The 26,852-nt window shown below is 41.3% G+C and overlaps 1 long non-coding RNA gene across 6 annotated transcripts in view; it reads left to right on the plus strand.

Moving 5' to 3' along the window:
• The window catches only part of LOC101950813 (uncharacterized), a 240,023-nt gene that overhangs the window by 27,393 nt on the left and 185,778 nt on the right, over positions 1 to 26,852 (plus strand). For all 6 annotated transcript variants that reach the window (XR_006172536.2, XR_006172538.2, XR_006172537.2 and 3 more), the window contains 2 exons: positions 7,180 to 7,517; positions 14,078 to 14,283. This is a non-coding gene — a long non-coding RNA (uncharacterized LOC101950813). The remainder of the gene's footprint in view (positions 1 to 7,179; positions 7,518 to 14,077; positions 14,284 to 26,852) is intronic.

Genomic DNA, 26,852 nt, shown 5'->3' on the forward strand with positions numbered 1-26,852 from the left:
ACAGTAGACAATTTTTAGCCTTGGTTAAAAATTACTCTTTCTGGTGGTATTGTGTAACAGCACCAATGATTTACAAGTTTAAGATAAATGTCCTGGGTGTCATCATTGCAGAGTATGAAGTAATTAAAAAACATGATAGGGATGGACTGGCAGCAGATGACACAGATGAAGAAAATGAAAGTGCTTTGCTAGTGTCAGCTGTTAATTTAGTATTTGTTTTCTTAAAGGCACAAGGTTTTGTAATCTCCTTTTTTGTTCAACCCAGCAAGCACTCAGTCTGATCTGTAAGACTATGCCCTGCTGACTGCTGTGGTATTCATTTATATTCATGCAATATAAATGCATTAAGATCTATAGCCTGATCTTGTGGGAAACCGTGATGGGAATATCTTTAAAACATTGTGTTGAGAACAGTGCCTTAAAACAGGAAAGCAACAAAACATACTGTTGTAACAGCCCTACAAGCTTTATACAAGGGAAGACATTTCCTGTATGGAAGTTTCAGTAAGCACTTCCGAGAAACATATGCTACTACTGCTACTTACAATTCTTCCAGCCACGGTGCAGTTACAGAGAGCAGGATTTTAGGTGCTAGCCCTACCTTAATGGTTGGAGAGGATGCCAAGTTGACTTCTGACATTATTATAGATACCTCTATAATATCCTTACTATCTTAGAACTATCTGTTCCTGAACCAATCTCCCTATGATGTGCTCTTGAACAAATCACACAGCTGATCTCCCAGTAAACATATGCGCACCTGCATTGATTTATTTAAATTAATATAAATAATTTATAATTAAAAAGCGTGTGTGTGTCTATGTGGCACATATATGTGAAGATACTAACCATGTGATTAACTGCAAAGCAATGTGATAAAGTAATTTATGCATCATTGCTCACATCACCTGCTCCCTGCCTGGTAATCAATCCTAAACACTGCCTCTTCTCCAAGCCTTAATGCAACATTTCAAATGGCTGCATCTTTAAAAAAAAAAAAAAAGTCTACCTGCCAGAAAAATGTTTCCTCCTTCTTCCCTAAACTGTTGTGCTATGTCATGAGCTGGCCTTGCAAGCGAGTTGGGCTCAGCCTCATTTGTGTCATGGGGTTGCCTTCCTCCCCAGGTGAAGGGAATGAGTGCAGGAGTCATGTGGTGGGAGCATGTGACTCAGAACCAAGCTGGCAAAGACCCAAAAAGGGCACCCTGAATATCTAATTGCGGCTCTGTTATGTATGGAGTTTTTGTTTTAAAGGGGACCTTAGCCTGAGGTCCAGGATGGGTAATGTTTAGACCTGAGCTGCTGCTGGATTTTCTACATGTAAGTAGGTTGTGGTTTCGATTAATGTTATTTTGTGGTTATGCAAGGCTAGAAATGAGCGGTTTATGCTGTGGTGCAAAGGATAATAGCACACTTTCTCAGCCCTTTAGGGATCCAGAAAGGTAAAAAGAGGGAAGAGATGAGCACTCATTTAGCACAAAATTGAGATCCTGGGAAGAAAATTAATTAAGGAACCAAAGGACATGAAGAGAAAAAAATCTTTAATTGCCTATATACCAATGCTAGGAGATGGGGCAACAAACAAGAGGAATTGGAATAGCTAATTTATGAGCATAAATTTGATCTAGTTGGTATTACTGAAACTTGGTGGGATGATTCATATGGTTGGAATGTTGAAGTCAATGGCTATAACGTACATAAGAAGGATTTAGTGGACAAAAGGTGAGGGGGAATGGCACTCTGTCAAAAATGCTGTTACCTGTTTCCGAGTCACTGATGACTCAGAAGAAAATGATCTTGAATACTTATGGATCAATGTCCTAACAGATAAAGCACATGATGGGGTATTAGGTAGTGTCTGCTACAGACCACCAGATCATACTCAGGAACAGGATGTCCGGCTCTTTATGCACCTGTTTGTAATGTGCAAGAAACAAAGCTGCATGATCATGGGGGACTTCAATTTGAGTGACATATGCTCATGCTGCCAGTACTAAAAGATGATTGGAATGTGAAAATATTATAGAAGACAATTTCCTAACTCAGAAAAATGTTTAGTCTTGACAGATGAAGAGGATCATATCACAGAACTAAAAATTAATGGTAGCTTAGGTACAAGAGATCATGACTTGATCATGTACAAATAGAATAAAGTCCAGACCAAAAAGAGCCAATTTAAAAAGGCCGATTTCACAAAGCTGAAAATAATTATGAACCATATCAACTGGAAGTAAGAATTTAATAAGAAAAATGTGAATGATAATTGGGAATTTTTTAACACTTTACTATATGCCAAAAAAGCCACAATTGAGGAAGAAGGCCATATTGGTTAACAAACCAACCTGGTTTAGCAGGGATCTGAAGGCAGATATTAAAAAAAAAAAAAAAGAAGAAGAAGAAAGGGGAAGATAGTAAAGAATATAAATTAGAAGTTAGGAATTGCAGAAAATTGATATGGGAAGCAAAGGGACACAAGGAGAAATCTATGGACAGCAGAGTTAAGGACAATAAGAAAGAATTTATTAGGAACAAAAAGAATCCTGGCAATGGTATTGCTCCATTACTAGATGGAAATGGAAGAATTATCAATAATAACGCAGAAAAGGCAGAAGTGGTCAATAAATATTTCTGTTCTATATTTGGGGGGAAAACAGATGAGATGGTCTCATCATATGATAACACTCTTTCCCTTCCAGTAGTATCTCAGGAGGATATTAAATAGCAGCTATAAAAGTTAGATGTGTTTAAATCGGCAGGTCCAGATAACTTGCATTCAAGAGTTTTAAAAGAGCTGGCTGAGGAGCCCTCTGTAATGTTGATTTTTCAATAAGTCTTGGAATGCTGGGAAAGTTCCATAAACTGGAAGAAAGCCAATATGCCAATATTTAAAAGGTAATTATAGGCCTAATCAGCCTGATGTTGATTCTGGGCAAGATAATGAAATAGCTGATATGGGCCTTGAACAAAGAACTAAGAGGATAATGGAATTAATGCCAATCATCATGGCATTATGGACAATAGATCCAGTCAAATTAACTTGATGTATATATTTTTGATGAGATTACAAGTTTGGTTGATAAAGGTAACAGTGTTGCTGTAATATACTTGGACTTCTGTGAGGCATTTGATTTGATATCACTTGACATTTTGATTAAAAAACTAGAACAATATAAAATTAACATGGCACACATTAAATGGATTAAAAGATGACTAATGGGTAGGTCTCAAAATGTAATTGTAAATGAGGAATCATCATTGACCAGGGGTGTTTTAATGGGGTACTGCAGAGATCAGTTCTTGGCCCTATGCTATTTAATATTTTTTATCAATGACCTGGAAGAAAGCATAAAATCATCACTGATAATGTTTGCAGATGCTCCCAAAATGAGGGGGAATGGTAAATAACAAAGGGTCAGGTCGCTGATAGAGTGATTTGGATCATTAGGTAAACTGGTTGCAAGCAAAAATATGTGTTTGAATAAGGCTAAATGTATATATCTAGGAACGAAGAATGTAGGCCATACTTACAGGATGGGGGATTCTGAAAAAGATTTGGAGGCTGTGGTGGATAATCAGCTGAACATGAGCTCCCAGGGTGATGCTATAGCCAAAAGAGCTAATGAGATCCTTGGATGCATAAACAGTGGAATCTCAATTAGGAACAGAGATGTTATTCGGCACTGGAGTGACCACTGCTGGAATACTATGTCCCGTTTTGGTGTCCATACATCAAGAAGGATGTTGAATAATTGGAGAGGGTTCAGAGAAGAGTCATGAGAATATTTAAAGGATTAGAAAACCAGCCTTATAGTGATAGACTCAAGGAGCTCAAGCTGTTTAGTTTAACAAAAAGGTTATGGAGTGACTTGATTACAGTCTATAGGTACCTACATGGGGAACAAATATTTGATAATGCGCTCTTCAGTGTAGCAGAGGCTGGAAGCTGAAGCTAGGGGGTAATTAGAACGATGTACCATTGGAACAATTTACCAAGGATCTTGGTTGATTCCCATCACTGGCAATTTTTAAATCAAGATTTAATGTTTTTCTAAAAGATATGCTTTAGGGATTATTTTGGGGGAGATCTATGGCCTTTGTTATACAGGAGGTCAGATGAGGTAATCACAGTAGTCCTTTCTGGCCTTGGAATCTATGAAGGATATCAGTCTTTAAAGTCATTACATTTCTGGCATAGGATAATTGTTTTAAGTCATTTCAGATGCTTTTATGGCTTCTTCTCTGACCCTTCTTTGGTTAGACCCGTGGTTATAAGTAAGGCTCCGTGTTTGTCACAGAGGGGGGAGGGATAGCTCAGTGGTTTGAGCATTGGCCTACTAAACCCAGGGTTGTGAGTTCAGTCCTTGAGGGGGCCACTTAGGGATCTGGGGCAAAATCAGTACTTGGTCCTCCTAGTGAAGGTCCCTTTCAAGGTCCCTTCCAGTTCTAGGAGATGGGATTATCTCCATTAATTTAATTTCTTTAATTTAATTTAATTTAGGTCACAGAAAGTCACGGATTCCGTGACTTTCCGTGACCTCCATGACTTCTGCAGCGGCTGGTGTGCCTGGCCTGCCTCTGGGCCAGTTGCACCGGCTGCTGCTGGGGCAGTTTCGCCCCCCCCTCACCTCCCAGCAGCAGGAGTTTGGGGGAGTGGGGGCTCAGGGCTGGAGATTGGGGGGTGGGGTGGTGCTTACCTAGGACAGGCTCCCCAGAAGGGCTACAGGAACTCCCCTCCCTCAGCTCCTAGCTCCACGTGCTGCCTCTGCCGACGGCCAATGGGAGCTGCAGAACTGGGGCTTGGGGTGGAGCGGAGGCAGCACATGAGAGCTCAGGAGCCCGGTAAGGAGCCTGCCCCAGCCCCGCCAACCCTCCCCCTCAGCATCCATGGTGCCCCCCGCCCCCCGTGCTGTCCCCACCCCCAAGTTTTCATTACGGGTATTTTTAGTAAAAGTAATGGACAGGTCATGGGCCGTGAATTTTTGTTTACTACCTGTGACCTTTTCCTGACTTTTACTAAAATTACCCATGACTAAAACGTAGCCTTAGTTATAAGGCATCTAGCTTTACGGGTAGAAGGATTCAAAAAGTACTCCCTATTTAAAACAAAATACACCCCCCCCAACCTTAAAACTTCCTACACTGGCTTTACTGTAATGTGAGATGGAGCAGCCCTGTAGATAGGTCACTTGACTGGGAATCAGAATACCTGGGTCAATTCCTGGCTCTGCCACTGGCCTACAGGGAGACCTGGCAAGTCACCTCTTCCTCTGTACATCCATTTCCCCATCTGTAAAATGGGCATAATGATACTGACCTTTAGTACAGTGCTTTGAAATCTGAAGGTGAAAAGCGCTATGTATAAGAGTTAGGTATGCATTATGGTAAGTTGTTTTCTAAAGGTTTTATCAGCACTTGTTTGGGATGACCTGAATAACTCTCTGGTAGCTTTGCTACTTAGAAGTAATTCTGTCTTCTCAAACTCATAATAACCTTTATGCTATGCCACCTCACACAATCCTGCATTTCCCGTGTGTGTATGTGTGTACACCAGGGATCGGCAACGTTTGGCACGCGGCTCGCCAGGGTAAGCACCCTAGCGGGCCGGGCCAGTTTATTTACCTGCTGACGCAGCAGGTTCGGCCTATCGCGGCCCCCACTGGCCGTGGTTCGCCGTCCCGGGCCAATGGGGGCGGCGGGAAGCGGCGCGGGCAAGGGATGTGTTATATAGTCTCAGTTAGGAAAGTCAAGGTGGTATGATAGTTCCCTGATATAAGGGGTGTAAGAACCATTGGGCCCAGAGTCAGGCCCAAGAGCTGACCCAAGGTTATTGGACTTATTGTTTTGTTGGACTCTGTTACCTTAGAAGAGGTGGGACAGAATGTGACCTCGCCAGAGGGCTGAGTCATGAGAAGAAGCAGACCAACAGAAGGGCCAGGAACAGTTGTTAACAGGTGGTGCCAGAGGAGGAGAACCTGCTTTGCCATGCTCAGCCAGGAGAGGGTGTGTCTGCTGAGTGTCTCTCTCTCCTACAGCTGGGTTAATAAGAGTATTGAAATGTCTTATGTGCACTTGGCTAGTATCAAACAGTAATATATTGTAATGAGCTGGTTAATGTGTATCACTGCCCTCTACTGGATGGAGTGAGAACTGCCCATCTGTGTCAGACACCGTCTATAATGCTAACAGTTAAGAGTACACTTATCTTTTGCTCAGGTGGGTAGGATGTATACTTTTGGAGGACGAGGAGAATCTAAGTTCTGGCCCTAGTGTTGCCAGGAAGTTCTGAGTGGCCATAATGTACAGCACAGTAAAAACCAGCCTCTTGGAATGTCTAAATCGTATCTCCACCATGTAGGTGGTTCTTGCTTATCATCATGATAGTTAACTTGGCATGAGAATTAATCACTGCTAGATGTGAACACTGCACTTCCAGAATATCTGCACTTCTGAATAAATATTTAGCAAACTGTGCATGTAAAACAATTATTTCGGTGAGGTTTCTTTTTGTTCCCTGTCTGTATATACCCACCATACAGCCAGTAAAATATGTTATTGGAACTCAAAACTTTCAGTAAAATCATTGGTCAAGTCAAATATCCTGGTCCAGCTGAAACTAATACCACTGGATGCTAAAATAAATGGCAGAGATAAAATCAAAACACAATTTCCTGGGCTAATAGAGCATCAGGCATCAGTGAACAATAAACAAACTAGAACTAGAGTATGCTTAAGGATTTTTGTATTTTTGCCTTGTACACTTTCTGGGATCACATTCCACTGTTGACCTTGGAAGCACTGATTAGTTTTTAGCATAATACGATTACATATCTATCTGCAGGGTTTAAGATGGAAATTGAAACCTTGCAATAATTTGGCTAAAAACTACTAGAGTGTTCATCCAGCTGTCAAATTACAAGACAAACCATATTAAGCAAAAACAAGCTGTAGCTGTTAAACTGATATTTAAACACTGTCAGTGCAGCTACCTGGACAGGAGCTATTTGGCCAGCATAATTTGTTGGCTACAAGTGTGAATTCTTAGCAAAATGCACTTTAGTGAGAGCTTACCCACTCTGGGCCACATACTGTTCTGTCCACATGTTCGGCTTGTATTGTAGCCAGAGAAGGTGCACTCATAACAACTCACAATCTTGTTTCTTCTTTCTCTTTTGTTCCTAGATCTGTTTTCACAACTTAGACGGACACGAGGATTCTGTGAATTACACACTCAGGAGAGAATATCTTGTTGTCGCCTATGGATGTAGGCAGCTGTGAACTGATAAACAAAACCCATGGCAGGAATCTTAGCACGAATATTGCTACCTAAAAAATATGACTGTGCTTCATTAATGAACTGAGCCCTTTTCTAGATAAAAAGCTACAGCTTTTGATGATGACTAGTGGAGCTATTCCCTATAGGTCAATGCAATGCCTGGCATACATGCCTGAACTTGCCCGACAGCCTTTCTGGACATAAAGGTCATTCATCCTCAAGGCAGAAGCAACCAGTAGCAGTGGTGAGTAATTCTCTTTCTTTAATGATCTTCTTTCCTTTTCTAATATGAATTGTAATAGATGGGTAGCTGTTGGCTTCTTCAGATCTAGCAAAAACATTGTATGATCCATAGCATCCTGTGTAGAAAACATATATAGGCTCTTTGAGTTGTATATCATAGAATTATCTTGTTGCGCTTTTTGTTTCTGTTACTTGCAGAATGTGCTGCTTATGTAAGATTTACATCAGACACCTGAACAACTCTGTCCTTTTGTTCAACTTGCACAAAGAATGAAAGTGTTCTAATGCATTTAGTTATTCATATATAGTAGCTGTGCATAGCTGGGAAATGGTCTGGCTCTGTTACAAGGTCTTAGCTAAAAAAATTTTTAAAGCCACTTTGTAGTCAGGGAGGATTGCGTGCGCGGGTAGAGGAAGTTAGTTTTAAGGTCTTCATGTTTTTATAATGGAAAATCCTTGCCTGCATTGCACAGAGCCCTCTCACTAGGGTGACCAGACAGCAAATGTGAAAAATCGGGATGGGAGTGGGGGGTAATAGGAGCCTATATAAGAAAAAGACCCAAAAATCGGGACTGTCCCTATAAAATCGGGACATCTGGTCACCCTACCTCTCACCAACAACCAATACAAATGTAGGTCCCTGTTTTCTCTTACATATTTGAAATTGTCCCTGAGAAGTACTCTATACTGAGTACCATGATCACATGGTAATTTATTTGCAAGCATGTTGCAGTATCTTGAGCCCCCATTACTATATTTTAAAAACTTATTTATGGCTCTTGAAAGATAATGTGATGGGTAAAGCACAAGAAAATATGCTGTAGGGAATAATCCTTCACTGGCTGGGGAGAGAAAGATGACCCAATCGTTATTTTTTCCATCTCCCATTTCTCATATTACAACATAAGAGGTAGCAATATAACAGGAACATCTTTTTTTGCAGTACACAAGTTTCAGTTTTTAACACACTAATATTTTAACCTGATGCAGAAATGATGACACAGAAGTCCTTTAAAAGTCTTTGTGTCCTCTGAAGTTCTCCTGATTGGGAAGAAGGGGACAGAGGAAATGTTCATTTAGAGAAAGGAACAGAGGACATGCAGCCTTGCTATCTATGGCTTCCATATTATTCAATAACTCCCCCTGCCTCCCTCCCCCCTCCCTTTTTTGTTTTTTTGTTTTTTTTACCCTGGTATCTATTAAATACTGTTTTCCCTGAGACATCATTTTAAAGTTGTTGTTATTGATTGTTTGTATTAGCACATCACCTAAGAGCTCTAGTCATGGACTGGGACCCCCATTGTGCTAGGCGCTGTACAAACACAGAAGAAAAAGACTGGTCCTGCCCAAGGAGCTTACAGTCTAAGTACTGTATAAGACAAGAGGCAACATATGGGTATAGACAGATGGGGGAGTACAAGTGAACAATGCAATAATATTGGTCAGCATGATGGGCTGTGGTCTTTGCCCACCAACAGGCAAACTCTTGTCAAGTTGTTTGTAACTGGAAATAGACTCAAACTGCAAAACTTTCTGGCTTTCAAACTCTCAAGGTTTTTGGAGCTTGTTCACACCCTAGTTTTCATTTCAGCCCATTAAAGACAGGGTCTGGCTGTAGAAATCTGTATCTGGGTTCAGGTTCTGAATCCTGTCTCCCTCTCACCATCCCATCCATCTGGCAACTATTGAGTATGTTCAAGCCTGGATTTGGTTCTGGCCCCTCTCCAGTTGAAATCCTGTTCTGGTTTTTTTGGTTAGGAATTCTAAAACAGAGAACTAAAAATATAGGCCCTTATCCTGCAGTGTGTAGAGTGCAGGTGGATGTACATATGCAGGCCCTAATGGAGAATCTGTATGCCCCTGTTTGCAGAATCAGGACCATATTTTATGTATTAACTGTTCTAAATGCACATTTCCATTATGAGTTGTGCACACTTCTCTGCCTCTCCCTCTCATAATTCTTGAGAAAGATTTGCCTATTTCATTCTCGCTGTGATGGCAGCTTTTGAATAGAAGGTCCCCTTTTCTACATATACTGGGTTGGCCTCCCTATTTAATAAAGAATTTTGAGTCCCGAGCCTTAATGGAAGATGTTGAATCAGTTTCAGCTTTTAAGAGAACTGCTATCTTTCCATTTGGGGTCTTATTGTTCCCCCCACCCCTGAAATGTCAGTCAGATCTTTTGTCCTTCAATGGCTGGAGGTTCAAGTATCATATACTTTGTGGGATTTTTATGTGCTTTTATAGTTCTTTTTTTTGGTGCTTGTGCAACTTCTGTTTTGGGTGAGTCAAAGTGGCCGCCTGAGTGGTGCTGTGACCCACTAATGTTGTACTTTCTGATTTTTGTCAAGGATGTCTCTAGCTGAGCCATCTTGCCTAGCTCGGCCTTGCAATTGTTTCTCTTTTGCATGGTAAAGCTGGTGTCCCCTTCCCATTCCAGCTGGAGGAGCTGCACTTGAAAATATTACTGCTCGGATGACTTCTCTTTGCCTTCCATCGCAAGCGTAGAGATGAGAAAGGTCACTCCACTGCCACTGTTGTAGAGTCCCTATGATCTATTTTCTAGAACTTCTTCCCATTTTGGTTTAGATGTCACCTTTCTAGGAAGGCTTCATATTTTCTCACTCTTAGCAGCATATCTTCCCATAGCTCAAATTTTAATATTTCTGAAATTGCATAATAAAAGGTAAAATATTTTCCCTTGGAACTGCAAGCTGTGTGTTTGTCCTATTATGCCAGCCCTGTCTTGTGTCACAGTGGTATTTTATTAATATTTTTGATAAATTATTATAACCTATTTTTGTTTCCTCCCTCATGTTTTTAGGTCTTCTGTTTTAGCAGTTTCTTTCTCTTGACTTGCCACAAAAGAGTTTTCACAAAGCTATTGACAATAAGTTTGCCACTTTTGAGAGATTGCTAGGAGCACTGAGTGAAGTCTCCATCTGTAGGTTTGCTGCAAACAGTCACTTATTGTATTAATTCCTTGCTGGGTTTATTTGATTTCCATAGTGTCTATTGCTGGCATCTGGGCTGCTGTATAATTAGCAGTGGTCAAACAAAGCATGTCCAAGTTTGGCTCCGCTGTCAGCTGCTGTCGTAAAACATAACCAGATGAGTAAATAAATTCCAAGGAAGCTGTTGAAAAAGGAAAGGGGAGGAAATTGTCCAAATGATGTGAACAGCAAAGCCTTGCAGAGAGTCCAGAAGAGAGCCACCAAAGGGCATGCTTGAGCTGGTTGTCTTGGGTCCCTGAAATAAAGAAGGTCTTGTCCCCAGTCTGAATTAGTTTGAACCTCAGGCTGGAAGATGATGGCAACTTGTCGTAGGTGAATGCATCTGCCTTAGAAGGGCATAGCCGGAGAGAGACTTGTTTATGTGTGGGGAAAGAGTACATACAGGATTCTCATGATCTCCTTAGTCTGTTTTGGAGAGAAGCTTCTGTATGAGAAGCATGCACCTGATGTTGGGTTAACTTTATTAAGCAACAAGAAGAACATCCTGTAGCTTCCTATGAGGATAGAAATACCATTAAAGGGAGCAATACTGATCATTACAGTATGTTACATCTGAGATCTTCCAATTACATCTGGGCATCCAAATCCCACTGATAATCTCACTTTACAGCTTTCCATGCTGTAACCCACTCCACTGCAGGGTGTCATTGCGAGTGCCATACTGCCCCAGTCCCCTGGATGTCTTGGTAGAATGCTGGGCATACCTCAAGCTTGGAGATGAGCATTGTAGGCACTCCAAGCACTGGGCACTTCAGGCCCTAGTCTGTGGTGGGTGCCCCCGAACAACTGTATGTTTGGATTAAGTAGGATTCCTTTATTAGGGCTGCCAGAAATACAAGGTGCAAATGCCCTCCGCACACTCTCATTAATCCCAGTGTAACCCCTCTGTGCTGTCCTGTCTGTGTGCAGCCCTTTGTTCTTGTGCTGCAGCTGCTGCCAGCTGCATGGTGTGTCTGGCTGTCCAGCTCTGAAGGCTTCCAGTTACTGCTCTCAGGCCCTCCAGTTCCACCCTGGCCTTCCTTCTGCAGCCAGCTCTCAGGCTGCTGTTCCTGCTCTCCAACAGCCTTGTGCTCCCTCCTGCATCTGGTCCCATCAGACCATGGGTAGATCCATCAGGTTCATTATGAATCTGGATTTATGGTGTGGGTTTTAGAGCAGCCGTATAGGAAAAGCATTATACCATATTGTAACCGAACAAGAACACTCCTCTTTGCACAAAGTTCCTATGGACATTTCCAGAGCTTTACGTTGAACTGTGCAGCACTGACCCGATCCTGGCTTCTCAGGAACTTCTTGGGTTCATTGCAACCCAGCTACACACTGGACTGTATGTGTTGTCTGGTCCCTTTGCTTTCCTTGCCTGCTGTTTGCTTGTGGTCTGACATGGTTTTGTGACGGAAAAGAATGCTGTCCTGCCAGAGCTTCTGAGAGTGGGAGTCTTTTCAGTTTCAATATCTTGCCCCTTCACAAAAACCGAGCTGTCAGGGAGATTATAGTGATGGCAGGAAGTGCGTGGATGGAGTGTGATTACAACAAACAGTGTTCTGGAAATTGCCTAGCCTATAGGCTGGGATGTGGTTAGTTTTGTAACTCTCATGTTTAAGGCCAATAACTTTTTCCATAGTGATATATTGATACTATAATATTAGGCCTTCTGTTTTTCAGGGTTTATTAATATTCTTTTGGGGTTTATTTTTAACAATTGAGTTTAGTGTAGATGTCCAAAAATTGGGTGTTTTTGTAGCTTGCATTACTTGTTACAATAGTATATGCCTGATGTCCAGTTGAGTGGAGAGAAAAAGTGCTAGATCCTATGGAGATTTGAGGTTCTGAAGTGTATTTTATTGTCAACCGTAAAAGGGAGCAACCACATCTCATTTCATACCTACCATGTTATATGGGATTGGCTGGCACAGGCATTCATTTTAGTACCAGGGGACTGAGCTCAAGCTTGTGCACATGTGAAACAAGTGAGCTGCAAAATTCTACTCCTAGCCTAGAAATCAAATCCATTGTCCTACACTGAAATCAATAGGTGGAAGAGGGAAATGACTGTGATACAAGGTGTTCTCTCTGAATCTCAGGTGTCCGTCTCTCTTTCTCTGTACTCATTTTCACTTATAATCACTAGAGTATTGGTACAAAGCCCGGTTAACTGATTACAAATTATGCAGTTACACAAATAATTAATAAATTGAGATGTTTCCATTCACAGACTGTATATCACACGATCTGTTTAGTTTAAGGAAGAGGTTGGGGCCCCCAATTTCTACAATGCACAGGGCCCCAAAATTCTTTAATCCAGCGTAGGGAGGATGATAAGAAAGATAAGGACCCTGGACAGGATCCAAGAACAGCACAGTGGTAGGAATCCTGATAGCCTCCCGTATTCTAGCAGTTTGAGGTGATTTCTCATTTGCGGATTGCCTCTTGACAGTGGTTCCCCTATCTTTATATGGTAAGTAGGGTCAGTCCTCTGGATGTTAGGGCGTAGATATTTTACCTGTTACCTATATGTGCTGGGGTAAGTGAATGGGCTGGGGTCAGAGTCAGGATAAGAGTAATGGGGTAAGATTGATGAGATCCAAAAGAGAAGTTCAGTGTGTGAAAGAGTACTGAAAGAATCTGAGGGGAGAAGAAAAGAGGAAAGACAGAGGTAGAGAATACAGGGAAAGAGAGAATATAAGAGGTGGTAGGATACAAAAGAGAAAGAGGAAACAACACAGGAAAAGATCAAACAAAATAGGAAATGAAATGAATGAAACTAGTAGGGGGAAGGTCTGACTCTTTGGGCTAGGGACTATTTTCCTTGGTGTTTGGAATATGACCAGCAAGTTTTAGGCACTTGAAAACAGTCTAAATAGTAATAAAAACTGATGAACAGTGAGAACAAGATTTGATGTTTTCCTGTAGGATCCAGCTCCTGGATTCATGTGACTATAGGAGAATATCTTGGTGTTATGTGTGGTTTTTTTTTAATTAAGGTTTTAGTTCTCATGGTTGTGGAGAAGAGCTTGAGATTGTGAACCCTAGTCTGGGACAGTAATGTCCAGGAGGATTTAAGGGAGCATGGGAAAACTATTTCATTAAACCCGTTATCCTCTTCATAATACACCTCTACCTCGATATAATGCTTTCCTCGGGAGCCAAAAAATCTTACCGCGTTATAGGTGAAATCGAGTTATATTGAACTTGCTTTGATCCACCGGAGTGCGCAGCCCCGTTTCCCCCCCCCCTCCCCGGAGCACTGCTTTACCGCGTTATATCCGAATTTGTGTTATATCGGGTCGCGTTATATCGGGGTAGATGTGTCCCTGGTGGACACATCTGGCGTTGCGAGGGAGTAATGTAATGACAGACATTTTGCTTAAGGTTTCATTCCATCTCCTGGTCTAGAAGGGAACAATTAATTTAGGCTGTGCTTTTAGTCCTGAAATATAACAGGTGCTGAGGCAGAGTGTAGGCAGCACCCTCTCTTTGTATTTGGGATGTTGGCAGGTTACTTTCCCTTTGCAGTGATCTGATCACATCTGTTATTCCCTTTTAGCTTCAGACGCACACACTGTCATGAGTGCCCCACTGACAGCAGTGCAACTGTTCTCTTGAAATGAAAGAGCGTCTCAGATGGGCTCCTGTGGTCATGCTGCAAATGCCAGCGCACAGAGGAATAAACACCAGAATCACTTTCATCCCGAGAGGAAATCCTTTGAAGAAGGGCTTTTGGGGGAGCCCCTCAAGAATAGTATCCTGAGGGTGAGTACTTTTCTTTTGATTATACCGATCTGCCATGATTTCATAATTGGCTGTTGATGCAACAGGAGCTGCTTGAGCACGGGTTCATGGGAGCAATTGCACCCACAGAAGTCCCACAGCAGTGGCTCCTGTCCTGTGGGGCTGGGTGTGGCGACTGGGGTCCACCAACCACCCACACCACTCAGATTTTTCCTGTTCACCCCTCAGCCATCCTGATGGGGTGGCTTGACCAAAATTGACTGAGTGGCACTGAGACACTTTGTGCAATGCCCAGAGCGAGGAGTTGGACCCAGCTCTGTGGGACAGATGCTGCGGCTGAGGGAGAGGATCTTTCCAGACTGTTCCCCCTGGACCTCCCTTCTTCACTGGGCCAGGATTAGGGTTGCAGTGCCAGAGCGGAGGGTGTTGCTATGGTTGGTTGGTGCTCCCATGGCAGGGTGAAGAGGAGTAGGCAGCAGAGAGCGTCTATTTAATCAGGAGGCTACATCCACCTCTGATTAAAGAGTACTAGGAAGGCTGCTTCTAATAAGTTCAGATGTCAGAGTCTTGTGATGCATCAGTTCAGTATGGCCCGTTCTGTAATGGGAATTGATAACTAGATCATGCCTCTTGGGTGCCAGATGGGCAAAGTGGTGATATCTGGCTAGCTTGTAGAGAGTGGAAAGCTATCACTCGTATATTGATGAGTCACTCAAGATTTAGCAACGGACAGTTTGGTGTTCCAGGGATCATTCCTCTTAGTGAGGGCTAGATTGAACTCCAGACTGGCAGGAGCTTTGTTACCCTTTTTTGTTTGTTTACACTAACTTCTGATGGATCCTTGTGAAAGAAAAAAAACCTTTTCAGGGGTCAGCCCCCCATTTTTACACCCTGAAAGTGGTAGCTCTATTACAGCTGGCTGGGCACGTTTCAATAGAACCATATGCCATCGGAATATGCTCTTTTATTGAAGTCAAGATGTTTCATGAAATCAAGTTGTTTGTGGGGTTTTTTGCCATAATTTAGTTTCAGAAGAAAACCAAAACAAGTTTCCACAATGTTGAAACCACCCATTTTGATGTTTTGGGAATAAAATGTTTTGATTTTTCATTTTGAAGTTATTTTAATTTCAAAATGTCTGTTTGTATTGTTATATAATTTTAATTTTATTTTAACACAAAATAAAAAGGTGCAATTGAAACACTTTGACTTGAAAAGGTTTTTTTTCAGAATTTTCATTTGTGGAAAATGTCAACATTTTCAGTTTTCATTCTGATTTAGAACAAAATTGGATTTTAAAATCTCTAAATCCTTCGTGAAATGGAACTTCTGTCCTCCCACAGCTCTAGCCTCTAGTCCCTTTGTCACTTCTGGTAACGTCCTGCAGTGTGCTGTACTGAGGAGTGCAGCTAACCATCTTCTCAGGGATGGTCTGTACTAGAATATTTGATTTACACAGCTATGTCATTCGGGGTGTGAAAAATCCGCACCCTGAATGATGTAGCGAAGTTGATTGAAGTCCCCAGGTACACAGCATTAAGTCGACAGAAGAATTCTTCTGTTTAACTAACTACTCCCTCTCGTGGAGGTGGATTTACCACAGTGCTGGGAGAACCCCTCCCTCCGCTGTAGTAAATGTCTATACTGAAGCGCTGCAGCAGCATTTTAAGTGTAGATATAGCCAGAGTGTGGCAAGCTACTCTGAGCATAGTATAGCTATGCTCATGCTCCTGTACTGCTGATGTCTGGCAATGTTGATTGGCCGATCTTGTGATGCCTTTGCTTTTCAGCAGGAGTGAAAACAGCATGGTAACCACAGCTCCTGACATGGCATATCAGGTATTTGGAAGGCCTCTGTGATTGGCCATGCAGAATATAACTGGAAAACTTGCTAATATCTGCAGTTATAGGCTCATTCAGCCCATATTCTAGTGTGGTATTGCTAGTGGTACTGCATTAGAGCTTGCCTAAAGAAAAAGGAAAGGGTGAAATCTCGGTGTCACTGAAATCAATGGAAGTTTATCCATAATGGGGCCAGGATTTAACCCACAGTATTTTTTTTTTGGGAGGGGGGGTCATTTTTAAAGTGGTGCCATGTCATAATGAGTGCAGCTCTGAGTCCGCTACTATTATGGCAATTATGTTAACAGATATAAAAAAACATTTAAATTTCTCTTTTGGAATTGGAGGAACAGACTCCAAAGTTATTTTTATTTTTGTTTTGTTTTTTAAGTACTGCAGTTTCTCCCAACTGCCTAGGAGAGGAATGACTTTGTATGGAAGCAAATTCCACCCTGATCCCCTACATATGCTGCTATAACTACTCCATGGGAAAAGTAGAAAGGGAGGGTGACAAGTCTCACTTACCCATTACCATAAAAACAGTGTAGTAGGCTAAGTTGGCCTTTGGCTCACACAGATTAACTTGGAATCCCCGGTCTTCTGGCGTATTTATACTTCACATTCAATTAAAAAAATATTCTCTGTGGGTTAAAGAATCTTGGAAGGTCAAAGTATTCATTTGGAAGCTATCAGGCTGGATGGGTGGCATGTACTGGATTAACATGAGCCTGGCCATTTTTAAAAACCTGTATTATAGTAATGATAATACTTAGGACTTTACATTTTCAAGGTGTTTTTATAAACACTCATGAAATAATCCTCAAAGCATCCCTATGCGATGTGAAAGATGTATTAGAAGTCCAGTTAAATTCATAGCATATCTTGGTCATATTAAATATAGAAGATCCATTGTTATGTTTTCACCTCTATTCCATTACATGAGGCTAACGGTGTTTGTCTAGCCTGTTCTTAAAAACCTCCAATGACAGAAATTCTGCAAACTCCCTAGGCAATTTGTTCCAGTGCTCCGAGAGGAAGTTTTTCCTAATGTCCAACCTAAACCTCTCTTGCTGAAGTTTAATCCCATTGCTTCTTGTTCTAGCCTCAGAATTATTTTTTCTCCTTCCTCCTTGTGACAACCTTTTATGTACTTGAAAACTGTTGTGTCCCCCTTCTGTCTTCTCTTCTCCAGACTAAACAAACCCAGTTTTTCCTATCTTTCCTCATAGGTCATGTTTTCTACACCTTTAATCATTTTTGTTGCTGTTCTCTGGACTTTCTCCAACTGATTGAGCTAGCATGCCATGGCGGTGGGGGCAATGGGACAGGCTAAGTATAATCCTATCTAATACCCTAGATAAGTACTTGGGTGGCTGGCCTGTGCTACCACCTGTACTGCTGTGGCTATGCTATTTCTTTGCATGCTAGCTTGATCAAAGTTAGCATGTACATCTACTCGAGATAGAAATTACACCTTCAGCTGCACTGTAGACATAGGCCCTTAAGTGTCAAAGGGTAAATCCCATTGAATGTCGGTGGAATTTAGGCTCTGAAGTCACTTAAGCACTTTTGAAAATTTTACTTGTTGGGTCTAGGTCTGATGACTCATGCTAAGTAAAACTCACTTTTTGACTTGTACTTGGTCAAGCATTAATGAAAATTTTAAAAACATACTAAATAAATAACTGCAATTACATTAATGTTCAGTAGAGATTGATGGAACTGGAGTTGGATTGACCTAGCTGGAAACTGTGGATGGGTTTAGAATCTTCCATTTTGTCAGCAAAAGGGCCACCAAAAAAATCCAACCAAACCTGCACTGAATTAAGTTAGTGTGCATTACAAAAATCCTTTTGTTTTGACAGTGGCTATTTTGCCATTAGTGCATTAGAAGAAAAAAGTCAATGTTTAGGAATGGGGAGTAAAATATTTAAGTATTAAAAATGATACTTTAGATGACACATTGTAAGGCATTCAGGAGTCTTAATAGAACTTTTAGGTTTAACAAATATGTATCCGTTTGTTTTCAATTGTTGTGTTTTTTAATTCATAAATGATGCAGAGATTAGTAATTACACTGCTTTCTCACAATTTCTCAGCCTTCTTTTAATAAACGCTTTGCAGATAAGTCAGGAGTGTTGATGTTGCACAAGAAACTTGTCAACATGAAAACTTTTATCGAAGTATAATTGTGTGTTTAGGCAGTAATAAATGTGCACTGTTTCATCCTCTTTAAATCCTTTGGGTCAGATCACAGAATTTCTGTCACCTGAGAAATTCAGACACTTCAAAATCTGTGGTTTTGTTCCAAATTGGAATAAAAGGCTGAAATTTTGAGTTTTTTCTATTGGAACAGAAATTCCAAAATTTTTTAATTTGGAAACATTGAATCATTTTGAGCCTGTCAAATCATTTCAATATTGTGGATTTATATCTAATACAATGTTAAAATGTATAAAAGTCAAAACAAACTTCAACTATTAAGCTGAAATGTTTTGACACTTTTCTGTCTAATTTCATCAATCAATACTTTCCCGCAAAACAGTTGGGTTTCAGCAAAATTGCATTTTTTTAATGAAAAACTTTCAAATTTTTCAACAATCTCTAGCTCTGCGCCAGATAATGCTGTGTCACAAAGCTGTAAACCTGGAATAACTCCGCTGCTTTCAGGTAGACAGAGGTCAGGATCTGACTCAGAGTTTATAGTAGAAACTACAGTATGCCTGTATGTTTCACTCTGAGCAGTGATAGTTTATACAACTTCAGGGGCCTTATCAGCAAGGGAAAAAAAAGAAACCAAAACAAATCCTTGCTGGTAGGAGAGGTGAGACATGGAACAACAAAATCCAATATTGATAATATTGGCAATTGTTCTATTTGGTAAAGTGTTTTAATAGCCTAAATCCACGCTCGCATGCATTATAGTAGGAGAAGCCAGTTATTATTTTATCTTTTTCAGAGGGATTAAGGGAAAAGAAAATTGGTCTGTAATGGAGAAAATGAATGGTCTTAGATCTTAGCTATTGGTAGTAGCTGGTGGCAGTAGTTTTTAAAGCACCAGTGTAGCTTATGGTTTCCAGTCCATTGATTCTGCACACTTACTATTTTTTTATTGATAGCGTATCTTTATGCCCCCTTTTTGTTTTAATTTGAAGATTTATTGTGGCATTACTTCTACTGTCTATAAGCAAATGTGTCCCTTTCTTCCTCCCCCCCCCCCCCCAAATATGACCTAATATAAAATGCTGAGAGGGGATTAGCTATGGCTCTTTTCTCTTTACCTACTGTATACTTTTCTGACATGTTAGATTAACTTTCAGCCCCAGGCCAATCTGTCAAAGAAACGGGGAATGTTTCCTTCTATGATGGATTTGCCAGAGGCTGAGTTTTGAAATAAGTTGGGTATTGCTTCTTACACAAAAGTAATTTCTCCCTGCTAAGAGAGCTATCACTGAATCAGCTGAACAGAAGCCTCTGACTTGCATTTCTAGGTTCTGATCTGAACATCTGCAACAGGCATTTTTTTTAATAAACTCATCTGCCACAAAGGAGCTCTGGCAGTATAACTCTGGGGGAACTCTCAGCAATATAAGGTCAAAATAATTTCCTCGAGGAGATCAGAAAAGCAATATGTATTTTTTAAAAAACTTTCCACGTATGATTTCAGCACCGTTATCACATTGGATGAATATATACTGCTGCAAAGTTAGATCAATAGGTCAGACCTCAACACGCAGACAGACCTATCCAGCATCACCACGTCTGTCCACAACAGTAACAAAAACGTTGGACTCAATTTATCATCTAATCTGAAAGATAAGAAATCACTCATTATGCCCTCCAATTGGCCTCAGTTTGCAGTAGTGGGGGAGGAAAAGGGGGAACTGCACAGTCAAAACCCTTTCTTCACAGCATGGCTTCTCCAAAAGGAAAATCGATACCCAGCATGCAAAGCAAATCCAACAAAGTAACAAAGCCTGGCATTTCTGCACAAATGACTAAACATGATATCTATTAAAGGCATCCTCTAAGAAGCATTCCAGACAATCGCACAACAGTTAAACTGCTGCTGGGCAGCTTGCTGGGTAAAATGAAGTCATGGCTCATTCAGTCGGTGCTCCCTTTGCAGGGCAGTTGCTTAAAGCAGTGGAATGTGTTTCTTTCCCCATCCTGTGTTGGCTGGTGGAATCCATTTTCAGATCCGTGGGGGAGGCCATGAGATTTCAGTTACAATAGAGAGACGAGCAGAGTGGCAAAGGAACCTCCGCTCCCGCTGCCCTCCCTGGCCTCCACGTGAGTTTCCAATAGATGGGGAAGTGTGTCAGCCTATTAGTGTTGTCATATACTTGTACAAAGATCTCTTAAACTGGGAGCCAGATCCTAGGCTGGTGGAAATGGTCAGTGGTATTGGGCTCAATAGAAGAATTAATAAGTGTAATTCTATGGTCTGTGTTATGCAGATTTTACTGTGTCATCATGATGGCCCCTTCTGGCCTTAAAATCAACTTAATCTATGAAAATCAGCACAGCTCCACTAAAATCAAGAGAGGTACACACCAATTTACACCAGCTGAGGATCTGGCCCTATATGCCCATGTTAAATAAAATCAAACTAAACTAAACAAAATATGAAGTTTATGAAATTCATTTAGTCACAAGAATATATGAAAATCTCAGTCTTAGACAAATGATTTTTACCTTTTGTTCCTGGTAATACATGTTTTGCTCTTTGTGTTTGCTAAACATACGCGAGCAGAGATTGATCTGGTGTGTGCTAAAAGTAGAGTGTAGCCATGATGGTGGGAGGAGCTGGCTTAGAGGCAGTGGGTTTATACTCGGGGCAGCTAGCCCTTCGCACTGCTGCAGCTACAGTCTCTCTCTTTAGTGCACTGGCTTGATCAAAGCTACACCTCCTGCTTGACGTGTAGGCATACTCTTAAATAGAAAAACAGAGTTCCCGATGTCATTTGGTGTATTGGAATCCCTGTTTAAATCCCTTTTGACCCTCCCCCCGGGGCCAAAACACATAAGCAGAGTGTCTTCATGAACAATTAATGGATGATAAATGTACAGTATGGTAGTGCCCGATGGCCCCACTTGTCTTATAGTTACAGTAAAGTAGTAGTTCAGAGGAGCTAGGATGAGATTGGAAGTGTAGTTCAACACTACTTTTTTAGTAAGTTCCTTGCTGCCAGTTAGATTCTTTGGGTGTACAGTATGAGAGGAAATCTGCTGTTCATCTCTTGGGCTCATGGTGGGCTTATGAGGGGGAATGAAGCCTAGAAGCTTACAGGTTTAAAAGCTCAAGGAACATGAATAACGAACTTCACATCCCACCTGAAATCACAGAGAATGAAATTGCAATGTGACCTATTGATCTCATTCTGAAAGCTCCCCATGTGACTTTCTGCTGTGTGATTGAGTCATAGAAGGGGAGGGGAAAGAGAGGACTTCTGTCGGCTTTTTTTAAGTTGACTGAAATAGAAACTAATAGGAAACAGACAAAGGAACATGCTCACATTTAAAATCTGATTCGACTTTGATACATTGCAGCACTCCTGATTTCACACAGTAAAATGCAATGGAAGAGAGGAAAAGGCTGAAAATCTTGGAACGTCAGGAAACAGAAACAGAAGAAAGGGAACAGGAGACTTTCATTGCTATAGTTGCACGCTCCTAAGATGTTATCCCCTACAGACATTTATTTTTAAAGTATATTGAATTTTCGGTGACAAATGTAAGGGAGCAAACTTTCAAAGAAGGTGCAGTTTTTGCCCCCACGAACATGTACATGCGCTTGTTTAACAAAATGCCATTGCAAGGGGGGAATGGGGTGGGAGGGACTTACTTGATTTGCACATTGGAATTATTTGGGGCAAATCCTTCCTACATCCCCTATGCTAAGGCTAAGTGGGTGGATGTCAGAGGAGAATGAGAGGGAGAGGGTTTGGTGAGCAATGGAATCCCCTCACTCATCCTCAGGCTACAGAATGACAACAGGGCTGTTCTGGCTGTTACAGCTGCCTTGGAGATAGTTGTGTCCACAACCAATATGTGCTCATTCCACAGAGGGGTGAGAAAAGGATGGTGAATCTCTGTAACAGAAGATGTGTGAGTGTCCATGTGCCTCTCATGAGTTGAACTCTGCAGTGCAGAGAGCATGTAGAAGGCCTGCATGAGGTCCCAGTTTTGGCTTTTTCCCCCCATCCTGAGCCATGGAAGTGCATGGATTCTACCTGCTGCAGAAGGGGCAGGATTTGCCTTCAGGCAGTTATTTGATGTTAATTTGCAAATCCTGGGAAAGGGAAGAGAAATATTGGAGGCGATCTTGGTATGTAAGATTTAGGGTGACCAGGTGTCCCGATTTTATAGGGACAATCCTGATTTTTGGGTCTTTTTCTTTCTATAGGCTCCTATTACCCCCCCCCCCTCATGTCCCGATTTTTCACATTTGCTGTCTGGTCACCCTAGTAAGATTCCTTTTTGTGCTAAACAATAAGAAGTCTGTTTCAGGAGAGTAAAAGATGAGGAATTACTCCAGGCTCCCTTACAAGGGACATACTGGAGTTCTGGATTTGCTAGACAGAGGCTTTTTCCCCCCTCATTCGAAGCAAAACTAACATTTTTGGCGTTTGTCCAGTTCTGCAATGGTTTGAGTTATTTCACAGTAGAGAAGTGGTCAGATTTCATGGATAATGAGATTAAGAAACTGCTTTTCCAACTCTAAACAGCCCTCTCCAATTCAACAGAAAAGTCAAAGTAGGCCAGGGTCCAAAAGAGAATAATTAAAATAACTCCTCTCTGGGGTGGTGGGAGTTCTAATGTGTAAACCAGTCAGTGTGTCTGAGATGGAGCTATCAGCTTGGAAGGCATGGAGGCATCTTATTTCACTGAGGGTTTGGATATATAATATATCAAAAAATATTTCAGGTAAGGCCTAAATATCCCTAGGATAAGTTTCTAATATTTCTTTCAGAGCTGGATCTAAGAGTCCTATAAACCCCAGATGTTTTTGCTCTGTGACCCAGGTAATGGGTTCTTGGCCACTCTTATCTGAAATACGTTTATGTAAACATTTCAGTCTTAACAAAATGCTTCGGGTTGTACTCTCTTTCTTGGCGCTATTGGCTCCTAATGGAGGAGGAAGGCGAGAAAGCAGGGAATGTGAAGACAGCATTTATCAGAGTGAATTAAATTTTTAAAAATGTGTATACTAAGGCATGTTCAGAGGTTATACCAGAATCTGAAGTGAAGGGCTGAAAAAATCAGTGCAGTAGATTATAGAGAATTCAAGATGGTGCTATTGACATGATAGAAGAGAGATGAGCCATTGAATTTTTACTGAAGTACTTGAATAATGAAGAGAAGTGGGGATAGATGTTCTCCTGGTAAAGTAGAACTTGTATAAGTACTGTACTTCTGAAGTGATACTGACCCAGATCCTGAGCTGTTATTCACTGGAATGCATCAGGCCTGGTCTGCACTTAAAACTTACACTGGCATAACTATGTCGAGTAGGGATGTGAAAAAACCATACCCTGATGATATAGCTAGACCGACACTACTTCCAGTGTAGATGCAGCTATGCCAACAGAAATCCTCTTCTGTCGGCATAGCTAATGTCGTTTGGGGAGGTGGTCTTCCTAGACAGGCAGAACTCCTCCTTCTGTTGGCATGCATTGCGTCTACAATAGGGAGTTATGCCAACATAGGCTCTGTAGTGTAGGTATAGCTTCAATTTTGACTAAGCTTTTGTAAGGAAGGTTTCTTGGGTGCAGTATGGAATTTCTGCTCAATATGACAGAGAGAGAGAGAGAGACTGACCCTATACTCCGGTGGTTATGGCTCTTACCTGGGATGTGAGAGACCCAGGATCAGGTCCCTTCTCTGCCTGATTCAGAGCAGGGACTTGAACCTGACTCCCATCTCAGTGCCCTGGCTACTGGCTATTCTGGGTCAGGATGCACTCTCTCTCTCTTCCTGAAAAATTTCAAAAGATCTCAATTCTGTCCCAATGCAGTATGGAATTTTTTTTTAAATCTCAACAGTTTTCAGGGGGCGGGAAAACTGTTTCCTGCTCAGCCCTACTGAGGAGTGCTCAATGCAGCTTGAGGCCAGGGGTGCAATGGTAGCCTTCAGCCCCTGATTCTGGGCTGATTTATGGTCCCCACAGCTCAATCTGTGGTCCCCACAGCTCAATGCAGAAGAACTTGACATTTCAAGGGGCTGTTACAGCAGGCAGGGATTACTGAGGGACAGGGAACCCCTTTCCTCTGGCCATGCCCCCGTGTCAGCTGGATGAAGAGGTAAGGAGGCTTTGTGACCTCTGGTGGGATCCCCATACATAGGAAAGATCCTGCCAGGGATGGTTAAGGAAGCTTTGGGACAGCTTTGTGCTGGTGATATGTACAAAACTGCCCTAATGCAGGTGAGGTTTTAGCCCACTGCCACAAGTACTCCTGTTCTTCTTTTTGCCTGTAACTGTTTCTCTTGTGAACACTGGCCTGACAGTCAATCTCAGACAGTCAATATCAGTACCTTCAGGAAATGTCACTGTATGCTGTAGATCGGGGGTAGGCAACCTATGGCGGCACGCAAGCTGATTTTCAGGGGCACTCACACTGCCCGGGTCCTGGCCACCGGTCCGGGGGGCTCTGCATTTTAATTTAATTTTAAATGAAGCTTTTTAAACATTTTAAAATCCTTATTTACTTTACATACAACAATAGTTTAGTAATATATTATAGACTTATAGAAAGAGACCTTCTAAAAACGTTAAAATGTATTACTGGCACGCGAAACCTTAACTTAGAGTGAATAAATGAAGACTCGGCACACCACTTCTGAAAGGTTGCTGACCCCTGCCATAGATTCTGACTGTAAGAGGAATTCAGCAATGAGCTAGGAAGAGTAATATGCTGCTTCCTTTATTGAGAGGAAGAAAACTACCCAAATTAAAAGCAGAGTTTAAGTCTTTGAGTCAAAACACGTACTATATAAAATGTCTCCAGTTCTCCCTTCACAAACATGAGAGCTCTCACAAAACCCCTTGTCATCTTGCCCCCACTTCTCAGTAGATCTGTAATAAGCTGAGTGCTGTAGTGCTCTCTTATTGTTACTCTTAGTAAATGTATGGTAGCATATAACTAGCAGAGCAAGGGGAGCTATTCACAGCCAACAACTGATGTGATGAATTTAGCCCTTTTCCCCTTTGCAAGTTATGTGTAAGTGGCCTTGGTTTTCACAGATTGGTTCCTTAACCAGTTTCTGCAAAGTTTTCATCCTGTGAATTGTTCACAAACTCTCTATGGTGACTATTGCTGTACAAATAATGGCTCAGGACTACATAAGAATGGTCAGACCAATAGTCCATCTAGCCAAGTATCCTATCTTCTGACAGTGGCTGGTGCCAGATGCTTCAAAGGGGATGAACAGAACAGGACAATTTATTGAGTAAGCCATCTCCTGTTTGTTCAGTCCCATCTTCTGGCAGTCAGAGGTTTAGGGACACACAGAGCGTGGGGTTGCATCTGACTATCTTGGCTAATAGCCATTGATGGACCTATCCTCAATGAACTTATCTAGGTTTTTTTTAAACCCAGTTGTAAACAATATCCCCTGGCAATGAGTTCCACAGGTTTACTGTGTTTTGTGAAGAAGTACTTCCTTATGATAGGTTTAATTTAATTAATTAATTTCATTGGGTGACCCCTGGTTCTTGTGTTATGTGAAGTGGTAAACAATACTTCCTTAGTCACTTTGTCCACACCATTCATGGTTGTATAGATCTCTATCATATCTCCCCTTTGGTCGTTTCTTTTCCAAGCTGAATAGTGCCAGTCTTTGTAATCTCTCCTCATATGGACGCTGTTCCATACCCCTAATAATTTTTGTTGCCCTTTCCTATACTTTTTCCAATTCTAATATCTTTTTTGAGATGGGGTGACTAGAACTGCACACAATATTCAAGGTGTGGGTGTACCTTGTATTTATATGATGGGATTATGATATTTTCTGTCTTATTATCTATCCCTTTCATAATGGTTCCTAACATTCTGTTAGCTTTTTGACTGCTGCTGTACATTGAGCAGATATTTTCAGGGGACTATCCACAATGACTCCAAGATGTTTCTTGAGTGGTAACAGCTAATTTATACTCTTATTATTCAAACATGGAATTTCTGTTAATAGAGATTCTGTGGTACTGTTTGATTTAAAATGTCATTAAAGATTTTTACTATATTTGACTCAATGCTTTCTTTCACATGTAGGCCCACTCCCCCACCAGTGCAACCTACTCTGTCATTCCTATATATTTTGTACCTTGGTATTACCATGTCCAATTGATTATCATTGTTCCACCAGGGTTCTCTGATGCCTATTATAACAATATCCTCAATCAATAGCAAGCACTCAAGTTCACCTGTCTTAGTATTTAGACTTCTTGCATTTGTATACAAGCACTTATAAAATTTATCAATATTTAGTTGTCTGCCTTCATGTGATGTAATTGAATGGGACTATTTTGTTTGACTGTTTCTCTTCAATTCCTACCTGCACTTTATCAACTTCTATTCTCTCCTCTTTACTAACATATAGAGTATCCCCTTTAATAAATCCTCTCCTAGGCAATATGTCAGCGTGAACCATGTGGTTTTCCACAGCCATGGGCTTGCTCCCAGTCCTTAGTTTAAAAGTTCCTCTACAACCTCTTTAATTTTACATGCCAACAATTTGGTTTAGGTGGA

Source organism: Chrysemys picta, chromosome 10 (assembly GCF_011386835.1).
Source record: "Chrysemys picta bellii isolate R12L10 chromosome 10, ASM1138683v2, whole genome shotgun sequence".
Lineage (NCBI taxonomy): Eukaryota > Metazoa > Chordata > Testudines > Emydidae > Chrysemys > Chrysemys picta.